A 10767-nucleotide genomic window follows, 5' to 3' on the forward strand; every position below is an offset into this window, starting at 1 on the left:
AATAGCCTACCTCTGGAATTAAGGTCATCACAATCAATTCTCGCTTTTAAAAAGACTTGTTGAAGAGGAACAAAAGCTTACTTTCCAACACACATTGTATTTCTCTTAATTTTCCTGTTATATAACCTGTAGGTTTTGGACTTTGAATAATAAAATCATAAAATGAGAATATTAATCTATTTCATTATTATTATCATACCGTATCTCAATTTATATTACTGTTGCTAGCAATTAGTAAGCAAAATTAGGTACATCTGCAAGGGTGCTCCCTAACAATCATGCAATTATATGGCTTGTGGACAGGTTTTATAGTCATATAATATGTCATCATATCATTTGTTATCAAACTGTGGTATAGGGGACAACAACAGGCTATTTGAATAATGTTATGCATAAAGGTTATGAATACAAATTCAGTTGTCTAAGGAGAGCATGAGATGTTAACCAATGGGACTTGTAAGATCAGGAGCGACCGCATTGACTGCTTCAGAACCAGGTCCTGGGCCTGGCGGAGGAGAGATGAGGTGAAGGAGGTAGCTCTGAGTGAGGTGGGGCAAGCGGGAGGATGCCTTCTGTGTTATGAACAATAACATAAAAAGTTATGTCTACTGTATTTACACACACAGAGGGACAGCCCATCCTCACCAATCTGATAAGATACACAGGTGTATGAAATATATATATATATATATATATTATATGTATATACATTCATTACATATAAAATAAAATATGTCAAGCCTTTTTTTGTTCAAGCCTTTTAATCTTCATGATTGCTGTTACATATTATTCTTTAGTGTAATATTTTGAGATACTGGATTTTCTATTCATTAAGTCAAAACACCGGTAATGGTTTCCTGAGCCTTTTTTTTCCAAATTTGGGCTGGTCAATGGACTTTCCCACTATATTTGAAATTTCTGAGATGCACCTGTACTGTATTTTGTATTTTAGTGCGATTAGGACAAAAAAAGCCACCAGAGGGCGGCCAAGGATCACATTGATCTAAAAAAAAATAAAAAAATTCTTGACACTAACACCACCACCAAACATGCTCAGAATAAAAACTTGTCAGTGTCGACACAGATTAAGACAAGGAGCTGCATCCTGCACCATTAATAAAGTAAATGTCTGCTGCATGTGACCGCGCTGGACATGGATGTTCATGTTGACCTCTAAAGACCCCACGTTGCTTAGACCGAGCCTGATCGCCTGTCACAGCCTGGCCTCCAGAGGGTGCTCTGTTGCTGCTGACACCTGTCAGGGGCTCCGACCTGCTACGTCTGACCAACAGGAGAAGGAGCCGTGTACGACCAGCCCCACACCTTCACACAGAAGCCTCTCAGGTCCTAACACCTCCTCCTCACATCAGAGCTCGACTCTCTCTCTCTCTGTTCTGTCCCCACACTGGGGTATAACACTATCTCCCTCCACAAACATACATTTCCTATAATCTTATTCCCCCTCTTCCTGCTTTGATCCTCTGACACTGCTCTACATCTCTCTCTCTCTCTCTCTCTCTCTCTCCATCTCCTTGTCTCTCTCACACACTCACACACACATATTGTACATATACATCTCTGTCTCTCTTGGGAAGAAAATATATTACATTATCACCCCCTCTCTTTCTCTTCTCTCTCCCTCAACCTGTTATTATGCACACACACACGTGTGTGTGTGTGTGTGTGTGTGTTCATGCTTACCCATACCCTTTTTCCGTATCTCTCTCCCTCCCTCTCTGTCTGAATCCTTCTCTCCTTCCCCTCCCCATTCCTTTCCACCTCCATCTCCTTTCTCTCTCATCCCTCACTCCTTCGTCTCTCTTTACATCTCTGTCTCTCTCCATCTCTCCCCTCCCCCGCAGACTGGCAGATCAGGAGGTCCCCCGTCTCCTGTAGTGAGCTCTCTAATCAGCTGAGTGCAGCCAGACCTCCCCCTCTCCATCCTTCCCTTCATCCATCCATCCATCCATTTATTCATTCATCCCTTTATCCCACCAATGCACACACACACACACACAGCCATCATTGCAGACCCTTGCACCAGTGAGTGTGTTTGTGTGTGAGCGGTTCTCATGCTGCCATTGCTTTGGCCTTGATTTTGTCTTCCTCTGTCAGTCTCTCTCTCTCTCTCTCTCTCTCTCTCTCTCTGTTTCTCCTCTGCTGCTGTCTTGTTCCATCCCTCCTTTTTCACACTCCTCCCCCTTCCATTCTCTCCTGCTCTCTCTCTCTCTCTCTCTACCCCCTCCCTCTCTCTCTCTCTCTCTACCCCCTCCCTCTCTCTCTCCCTCTCTCTCTCTCTCTCTCTCTACCCCCTCCCTCTCGATTCATCTCTCTTCACTTGCTGTCCTTGGTTGCGCTCCCAGCCAGTGCACAGACACACACACACACACACACAGACACAGACACGCTCGCACAGACACACACGGAGCAGAACAGAGCAGAGCAAGCGTGAGTCCAGACACCACCTCGGCAGGACCTCCTCCTCCTCCTCCTCCTCCTCCGCCTGGTGGAAATAGCATCACATCCCCTGAGCAGCAGCTCCTGAGCGACGACCCGGTGTGGTAGCGGAGTGCATTGGGCGATGCCAGCTCACTGCATCATCTGACCGTCCAAGCGCCTGACCGCGGTGAGTGGCCCTGATGGAGTTGTCCTTGCACGTCGCGTCACATCACTCTCTTTACTCATTCTCTCTCATGCGCGTCTTTCATCATCGCTCCGATTACCTTCACTCCTCCGTGTTCTCTCCATCTCTCCATCTCTCTCTCCATCTCTCTCTCTCTCCCTCTAGTTCACTGCATCCTTTCATCACCCCACTCTTTCTTTCTAGAGCCTTCTGGCTACAGCCTCTGACAGAGCATTCTGTTGTTGTAAACAATCTGTTCTTCTCTTGCACAGAAGATGTGTTGGGTGTCTGTGGTGTGTGTGTGTGTGTGTGTGTGTGTGTGTGTGTGTGTGTGTAACAGATAGTCAAAAAGAGAGTGAGACTTTATTGTTGCTTGTTTGTGTGTGTGTGTGTGTGTGAGAGAGAGAGATGGAGAGAGAGAAAGATTGAGAGAGAGAGAGAGTGAGAGAGATGGAGAGAGGTAGTAGATGGGCAAGTGGCGGATGTGTGTGTGTGTGTGTTGCACCTCCGTACAGTGGTGTGTGTGTGTGTGTGTGTGTGTGTGTGTGTGTTTGTGTGTGTTGCACCTCTGTACGGTGTGTGTGTGTGTGTTTGTGTGTGTTGCACCTCTGTACGGTGTGTGTGTGTGTGTGTTTGTGTGTGTTGCACCTCCGTACAGTGGTGTGTGTGTGTGTGTTTGTGTGTGTTGCACCTCTGTACGGTGTGTGTGTATGTGTGTTTGTGTGTGTTGCACCTCCGTACAGTGGTGTGTTTGTGAGTGTTGCACCTCTGTACGGTGTGTGTGTATGTGTGTGTGGCACCTCCGTACAGTGTCTTTTCCCATTTCCACCACTGTGATCTCTCACTCCTCCAATAGTCTGTACCCCCGAGTGTCCCTCCCTCATCACTGAGCCTGAACTGTCATTGGTCAGGAAGCGTTTATCTGTGTTTACCAGTGAGCCACTGGCCCATAAACAAGAGGAAATGTCACCACATCACCCTAAAGCCTATCTGTCTGTTCCACTGCCTTTATTTGTCCATAGTTTATCCTATTGAAATATTCTTTGATTATATTTAATGTTTTGGTATTTAGTCTGTGTTTGGCTTTGGTCATTTCCTTCTGTTGTTCTACACTTCTCCCTTAATCTCTCTATTGTTCATTATTTCATTCTCATTTCAGCCTTAGCCTCATAGTGACTAGTTTAACAAACTATTAACATCATACTGACTAGTTTTACAATTGATTAGCCTTAGCCTCATAGTGACTAGTTTTACAAATGGTTAGCCTTAGCCTCATAGTGACTAGTTTTACAATTGATTAGCCTTAGCCTCATAGTGACTAGTTTTACAAATGATTAGCCTTAGCTTCATAGTGACTAGTTTTACAAATGATTAGCCTTAGCCTCATAGTGACTAGTTTTACAGCTTCATAGTGACTAGTTTTACAAATGATTAGCCTTAGCCTCATAGTGACTAGTTTTACAAAGCCTCAACGTCATTCTGACTAGTATAACAAAAGATTACACTTTTATGCTCCATACTGCCCTATCATGAGCTGCATGTATATCAATGGTTAGCCTTAGCCTCAATCATACCTTTGACTCTAGTGTTGTATTTAATTTCCTGATAAAATACTACTTACCTAATATGGTCTTCATCATTGCTGGGAAGTGGACACCATCTTGACTTGACTTGACTTGACTATGATGTGTTGATAAGTAGTCCTTTAATAGTCCATTGATCTATGCATTAACCTACTGAATATTCTTTACAATCCCCTGAATTGTATTATGTTCAAATGTACAAAACATCCCTAAAAGGAAGTGCTTGTAGCTATGACATTAATTATTAACATTATTAATGTGAAGAAGGTTAATGATCTCTCAAATCAAATCCAGTAAGAGACACAGAGGACAACTGTAAGTCAAAACAGAACTAGCCCTGCATGTTAGTGTTGCTGTTGGTATGTTAGTGTTTGTGTGTCTGTCTGTGTGTCTGTCTGTGTGTGTGTGTGTGTGTGTGTGTGTGTGTGTGTGTGTGTGTGTGTGTGTGTGTGTGTGTGTGTGTGTGTATGTGTGAAAGACCCAGACAGTGTCAAACAGCATCACCTCCTGTGGTGTTCTGGCATTGTGTGGTCTGAGTGTACATGACCTCTCCACTCCCTTCCAGCATTCTATATGATATGGGATCCCTCCTCTCCTCCCCCATCATTCTCTCACTCTCTCTCTCTCTCTCTCTCTCTCTCTCTCTCTGTCTCTCTCTTCCCTCCATCTCTGTCTTCTCCTCCCCTCTCCTGTCTTCTCTCTTCTCCTTTCCTCTCTCCCAACCTCTCCTCTTTTCCTCTCCTTTCAACACCTCCCCCATCCTCATTCCTCTCTCTCTTCCCCTCTCCTTTCCTCTCTTTCCTCTCCTCCTCATCCCTCTTTCCCTCTCTCTGTCCCTCTTCCCCTCTACTCTCCTCTCCTCCCCCATCCACATCCCTTTGTCTCTCCTCCCCTCTCATTTCCTCTCCTCCTTTCCTTTCCTCTCCTCCCCCCATCCCTCCTTCATCCACCACATTCCGCCCCTCCTGGCTGGGATCATGATGCTCTATGGCTCTTTCCCTGTGGAACAGGAGGGTGGGGAACTCTTATCACGTTCCTGTCGTTTCACGCCTGCCTTTCTTTACTGCCGGCTGCTGTGTGTGTGTGTGTGTGTGTGTGTGTGTGTGTGTCCGTATGTTGTGTGTGTGTATGAGTGGAGTCGTTTGTCATATATATTGGGGCCATTCCCCGGAGGCCAGACAGACTATATTGTCTCAACATTCGTTCTCACTTCGCTGTTCTTTTATATCCTCATAAGTCATTCATGGAGGCCTTATGTATGTTACTTTGTGTGTGTGTCTCTCTCTCTCTCTCTCTCTCTCTGTGTGTGTGTGTTTGTTTGTGTATTAGCTGCTCTAAGTTCTGTTTGTTTTCATAGGATTGTCCTTATTGTTTATTGTCCGTGTGTCTGTGTATGTATTCTATACTATATATCTATATATATATATATATTCAGGGCCGGCAGAAGGCAATCATGTGCCCTGGACAAAATAGGAATATGTTCATAGACTATGTGCCTTTAAACTGTGAGCTACTTTAAAAAGGGCCAGGCTCAACGTGTGGGGGAGCTCAGCGCTGCTTCAGCATCCAGGATGGACTCAACGTGTGGGGGAGCTCAGCGCTGCTTCAGCATCCAGGATGGACTCAACGTGTGGGGGAGCTCAGCGCTGCTTCAGCATCCAGGATGGACTCAATGTGCGGGGAAGCTCAGCATTGTTACTTTCTAGTGCTACCTGCATTGGAAAAATAATAAAATGTTGCGGGACAATTGCGACCGGGTTTCACGAAAAAGGCAATAGCCTAATTAATTAGCTAATTAAACATTTAGGCTTTCTAATAACATGAACATATTTATATTACAGGCTACTATACAGAAATCATGCTACCTATTAGTTATGATGCCATCTGTAAGCTGTGCATTTAAACGTGACATTAGGAACACACACTTCTCCCGTGTCTCCATGCGGTGCCTCCTATCACCCGTCTTATCACCCGTCTTACCGAATGACCGTCTTATTGCGGGAAAACGAGTTCAGGACTCTTACTGATTCGGTGACATGGTGAGATGAAGTTTTTACCGTATAACCTACCGTAGCCCTCTCTGCTGCCTTTCACTGCTAGCAACCCTGCATGGTGATTCAGGCTGAAGCTCAGCAGCCTCATCAAATGCGGGAGAAACGGTTTTTGGGAAAACTTTCCAAACTTTTCAACCTGTAGGCTACATGTTTTCTGTATTATGCAGCACTAGGATTTGAACGTCTCATTTATGACTGTTATTTAACCGATATCACTGAACATGAATTACTTGCTCCCAAGTAAACCGTCTGTGGCATTATTTGGCAATCATGTTTTCAGTGTTGCAGCCTATAGCTCGCTGCGCAGCGCTGCCCCTGGTGGTTTGGCGCCCTTGGCAATTGCCCAGATTGCCCATGCCTTCTGCCAGGCCTATACAGTATGTGTGTGCGTGCGTGTGTGTGTGTGTGTGTGTGTGTGTGTGTGTGTGTGTGTTAGTGTTTGCTTGTTCTTGTGTGTGTGTGTTAGTGTTTTGTTTTGTGTTTGCTCGTTCATATGTGTGTGTGAGTGTGTTAGTGTTTTGCTTTGTGTTTGCTTGTTCTTGTGTGTGTGTGTGTGTCCGCTTGCTGGACATCTCTGTTGTCTCGTAAAGCCAGTTGTAGGATTGGTGAGGCCCTTCTCTCCAATCTCTGTTTATAAACAGCACTTCAGTTCAGACAACTGCAGTTGCAGATTCACATCACATGATTTAGTGTTCTGGCACCTTAGCCAAGTCAACCGCAGAGAAAATACCTGAAAGCATATCTCAGCCCCTGCCCTTTAAATGCAAGACTATGGAGTAGTGTTGTGATAATCTATCTTTACTTACCTTTGTTTATGAGGTTTGAAACAGAGGCGCTACACTCTGGGGACATGAACATGGGGGCTCACAAACATGCCCCCAGAGTGTAGCTGCCTGGCTACGTTAGCTGTTGAAACTAGCAACTCGAGCAACTCACTTCTTTTTGCCGTACTGACTGTACTCGGTGACCTCAACAAATGGAGATCTATGTGAAAAGTCGCTGGATTTCTCCTTTAACATGTTTGTATTTGGGATAATGTAAATCCACCATAGAGAATGAACTACAGGTGTACAGGTGTAAAGAACTACAGGTGTACAGGTGTAAAGAACTACAGGTGTACTGCCTCCTCCACTCTCCTCCACTTACTGATTTGCCAGTGTGGTTTAAAGTTCAGCATTCATGACATCACATGATGCAGACGTGCAGGTCACTCTTAAACCAAGCAGACAGTGTAAGATTTTTTACCAGATTTCAGCCCAGGTTCAGTTGGTAGGATTGGATTTCTTTTGGCAGCATCCGATTATTTTCCGAAAAATCAGATTTTGTTGGTAACACTGGATTTGTGTCAGTAGGATTGAATTTCTGTCTGCAGAATCACATTTATGTTGGTAGGATCAGATTTCTGTCGGTATGATCGGATTTGTGTCGGTAGAATCGGATTTGTGTCTATAGGATCAGATTTCTGTCAGTACTATTGGATTCCTGTGGGTAGGATTGAATTTCTGTCAGCAGGACTGAATTTCTGTCAGTATAATCAGATTTTTGTCAGTACTATTGGATTTTTCTCATTAGGATTGAATTTCTGTCGGTCATATCAGAATTTTTTGTCGGCTATCTTGCCGTGTGAGCAGTTTGAACGTACAATGTAAGCACATCAGTCACGAGTCCGACTGAAGAATGTAGTGTAAGGCTAGGACCTTAACTCTCCTCTACTTTCAAAAGGAGTCAGTAAACTTTTGATGTACAAATATGTGTTTAAATTCTATGCTGGTTAAGCCCCTTGCTAATCAAAAATGCCCAGACCAATATCTCAGTTGAGATGGGTCTGGTGACAGTCAGGCTATGATCAAAGCTCAAAAAGTATCAAATGGTGTTGCATGGTTTTGCATTAAAGCCTCACTTCCTCAGAAAGGCTCGAGGGACTCCTTAAACTAGCCCACACACTAACAACAAAAACAATAACAACAACATATAGCACTTTTGTAGGTATCCAAAGTGCTTTACAGTGAATGAGGAGAAACTCACCTCAACCACCATCAATGTGTAGGACCCACCTGGGTGATGCACGGCAGCCATTCTGCGCTAGAACACCCATCATGCACCATACCACAAACCACACACACTCACACACACTCACACAAACCCATGCTACACATTGATAAACACACACACACACACACACACACACACACACACAAACCCATGCTACACATTGATAAACACACACACACACACACACACACACACACACACACACACACACACAAACCCATGCTACACATTGATAAACACACACACACACACACACACACACACACACACACACTGAGACTGTATAAGGGTCCATATGGGAGGCAGGCCTGTGGGTGGTGAGTAAGGAGCAGATGCCTCTCCTGCCCCAGACATCTGGCTCCATGCCTCGTGTGCTTTTGGTCTGTTCTGTTACACCACACGACCTTTCGTTCTCTCAGTACTCACAACATCGAGAGGGAGAGAGGCTTAACACACCTTTATTACTGTAAAACTATATTGGTTATTTAAATAATACAAGTTAGCTGTGTGTGTGTGTGTGTGTGTGTGTGTGTGTGTGTGTGTGTGTGCCACAACTTTATTACAGTAAAACAATGTTGGGTATTAAATAATACATTGTAGAAACAAGTGCCAAGTGCTAGAGCCTCAAATAAAAAATAAAACCATACCAATCACAATTCAGCACACACCTTCACATTTTAAAAACAACCAATCACAATTCAGCACACACCTTCACATTTTAAAAACAACCAATCACAATTCAGCACACACCTTCATATTTTAAAAACAATCTGCCCCTCCTCACTCTCAAAAAAAAATGCATATCCAGTTTTAGTCCCCCCCCCCTGCCCAACATACCCCTAAGAGGATTGGTTAAAACTCCCCCCAACATCTTGTACTTCCTTGTCATCTAGATAGCCATTTTCACTGAGGATTTGAATTTGAGAGAGATGCAATTACACTAGCATAGCATTGACACAACACTGACTAGCCCACAGATGACCAGCATAGCATTCACACACACACTTGACTTTTTGTCATGTCTTCGTGTTACAGGTACGCTGGCGACCACGCCGCTCCGTCCGGCATCTTTATTTTTTAAGCGACCTTGGGTGTCTTGAAAGGCGCTTTATAAATAAAATGTATTATTATTATTATTATTATTATTATTATCATTTGGATCAGGCTGTGCATCACCACTGACATACACACACAACACAAACACAGACACTGTCAATTCAATTACAGTAAATTCAAGAAGGCGTTATTGGCATGAATGTTTTAGAAACATTATTGGCAAAGCTCAATTACATGTACAAGGACAAATATGACTCTCTCTCTCTCTCTCTCTCTGACGCGCACACACACACAAACACAAACACACACACACACAAACATACACACAAACACACACAGACACACACACACACACACAAAGTTCACCACAAAGACATGTGTGCAAACTCTAATGAAATAAACATCCAAATAAAACATCGATCAACACCGTAGATCAACATAAACTCTCAGAGGGCTTGGCTGCCAGCGTCAGTGGAGACCAGTGAGGGTAAATCAGCGACCTAGTTCCTGTCGTCGGAGGCCTACTGATGGAAGATGCATGAGTGGAGATGTTAGCTAATGGAGCTGCATTGATGGCACTGCAGAGAGTTTGGACGTGGGGCTGGGTGGGGGAGAGGAGGGTGGGGTGCAATGATTGACAGGAACACTGAGGAATCCCTCCCACACACATACACACACACACACACACACACACACATACATAATCTAATCAAACACTGACCGCATCCTCCAGCTACACCACTTATATACCACACCCAACAGAACAGAACAGCACAGAACAGAACAGGGACACACACACACACACACACACACACACACACATGCTTACACCTCAAACTAAGATACATTTTTCGCTGGAGTTCAGGCCTTTGTACTCTGATTCTGTATTTTTTGGTGCGAATTTGTCAGCCAGGGGAAAGTAAATACAACATTATATTGTGTTGTCTGCATTTGCGCACAGACTCCAAAACTTTTATCCATCAAAAAACATTTCGGAATGGGTTCGATTTTTTCGGCTTCTTTTTTGTATGTGTGTAGTGAGGTTTTTGATGAAACAAAAATATACATGCAGAGTTATTCAATTTTTCAATTTATTGTGCTTATAGAGCGCCAAAACATTACACATGTATCATGGCGCTTTACAGAATGTAGGCAATCAGAGAAAAAGGAAAGAAAGGAAGAAAAGAAAAGAAAGAGAGAGGCCCATGGGTAACCGGGGAACAGAGGAAAAACTCCCTAGAATTGGTGATACATATAGGAAGAAACCTCGAGCAGATCCACGACTCAAGGGCCTGACCCATCTGCCTAGGGTCAATACAGGACAGTAAGGTCTGTATACATGACAAATGCATATGATAGTCAGGTGTAGAGAATAAGACATGGTGTTAAAAGCAAGAGG

At 43.9% G+C, this 10767-nt stretch overlaps 1 protein-coding gene across 1 annotated transcript in view; it reads left to right on the forward strand.

Annotated features, from left to right (window-relative positions):
* Positions 1-2387: 2387 nt before the first annotated feature.
* The window catches only part of LOC121700246 (sterile alpha motif domain-containing protein 14-like), a 39329-nt gene continuing 30949 nt past the window's right edge, over positions 2388-10767 (forward strand). Inside the window, exon 1 of the mRNA XM_042083110.1 lies at positions 2388-2626. The gene's annotated coding sequence lies outside the window, so the exon portion shown is untranslated. The remainder of the gene's footprint in view (positions 2627-10767) is intronic.

This window comes from Alosa sapidissima, chromosome 24 (assembly GCF_018492685.1).
Source record: "Alosa sapidissima isolate fAloSap1 chromosome 24, fAloSap1.pri, whole genome shotgun sequence".
In the NCBI taxonomy this organism is placed as follows: domain Eukaryota; kingdom Metazoa; phylum Chordata; class Actinopteri; order Clupeiformes; family Clupeidae; genus Alosa; species Alosa sapidissima.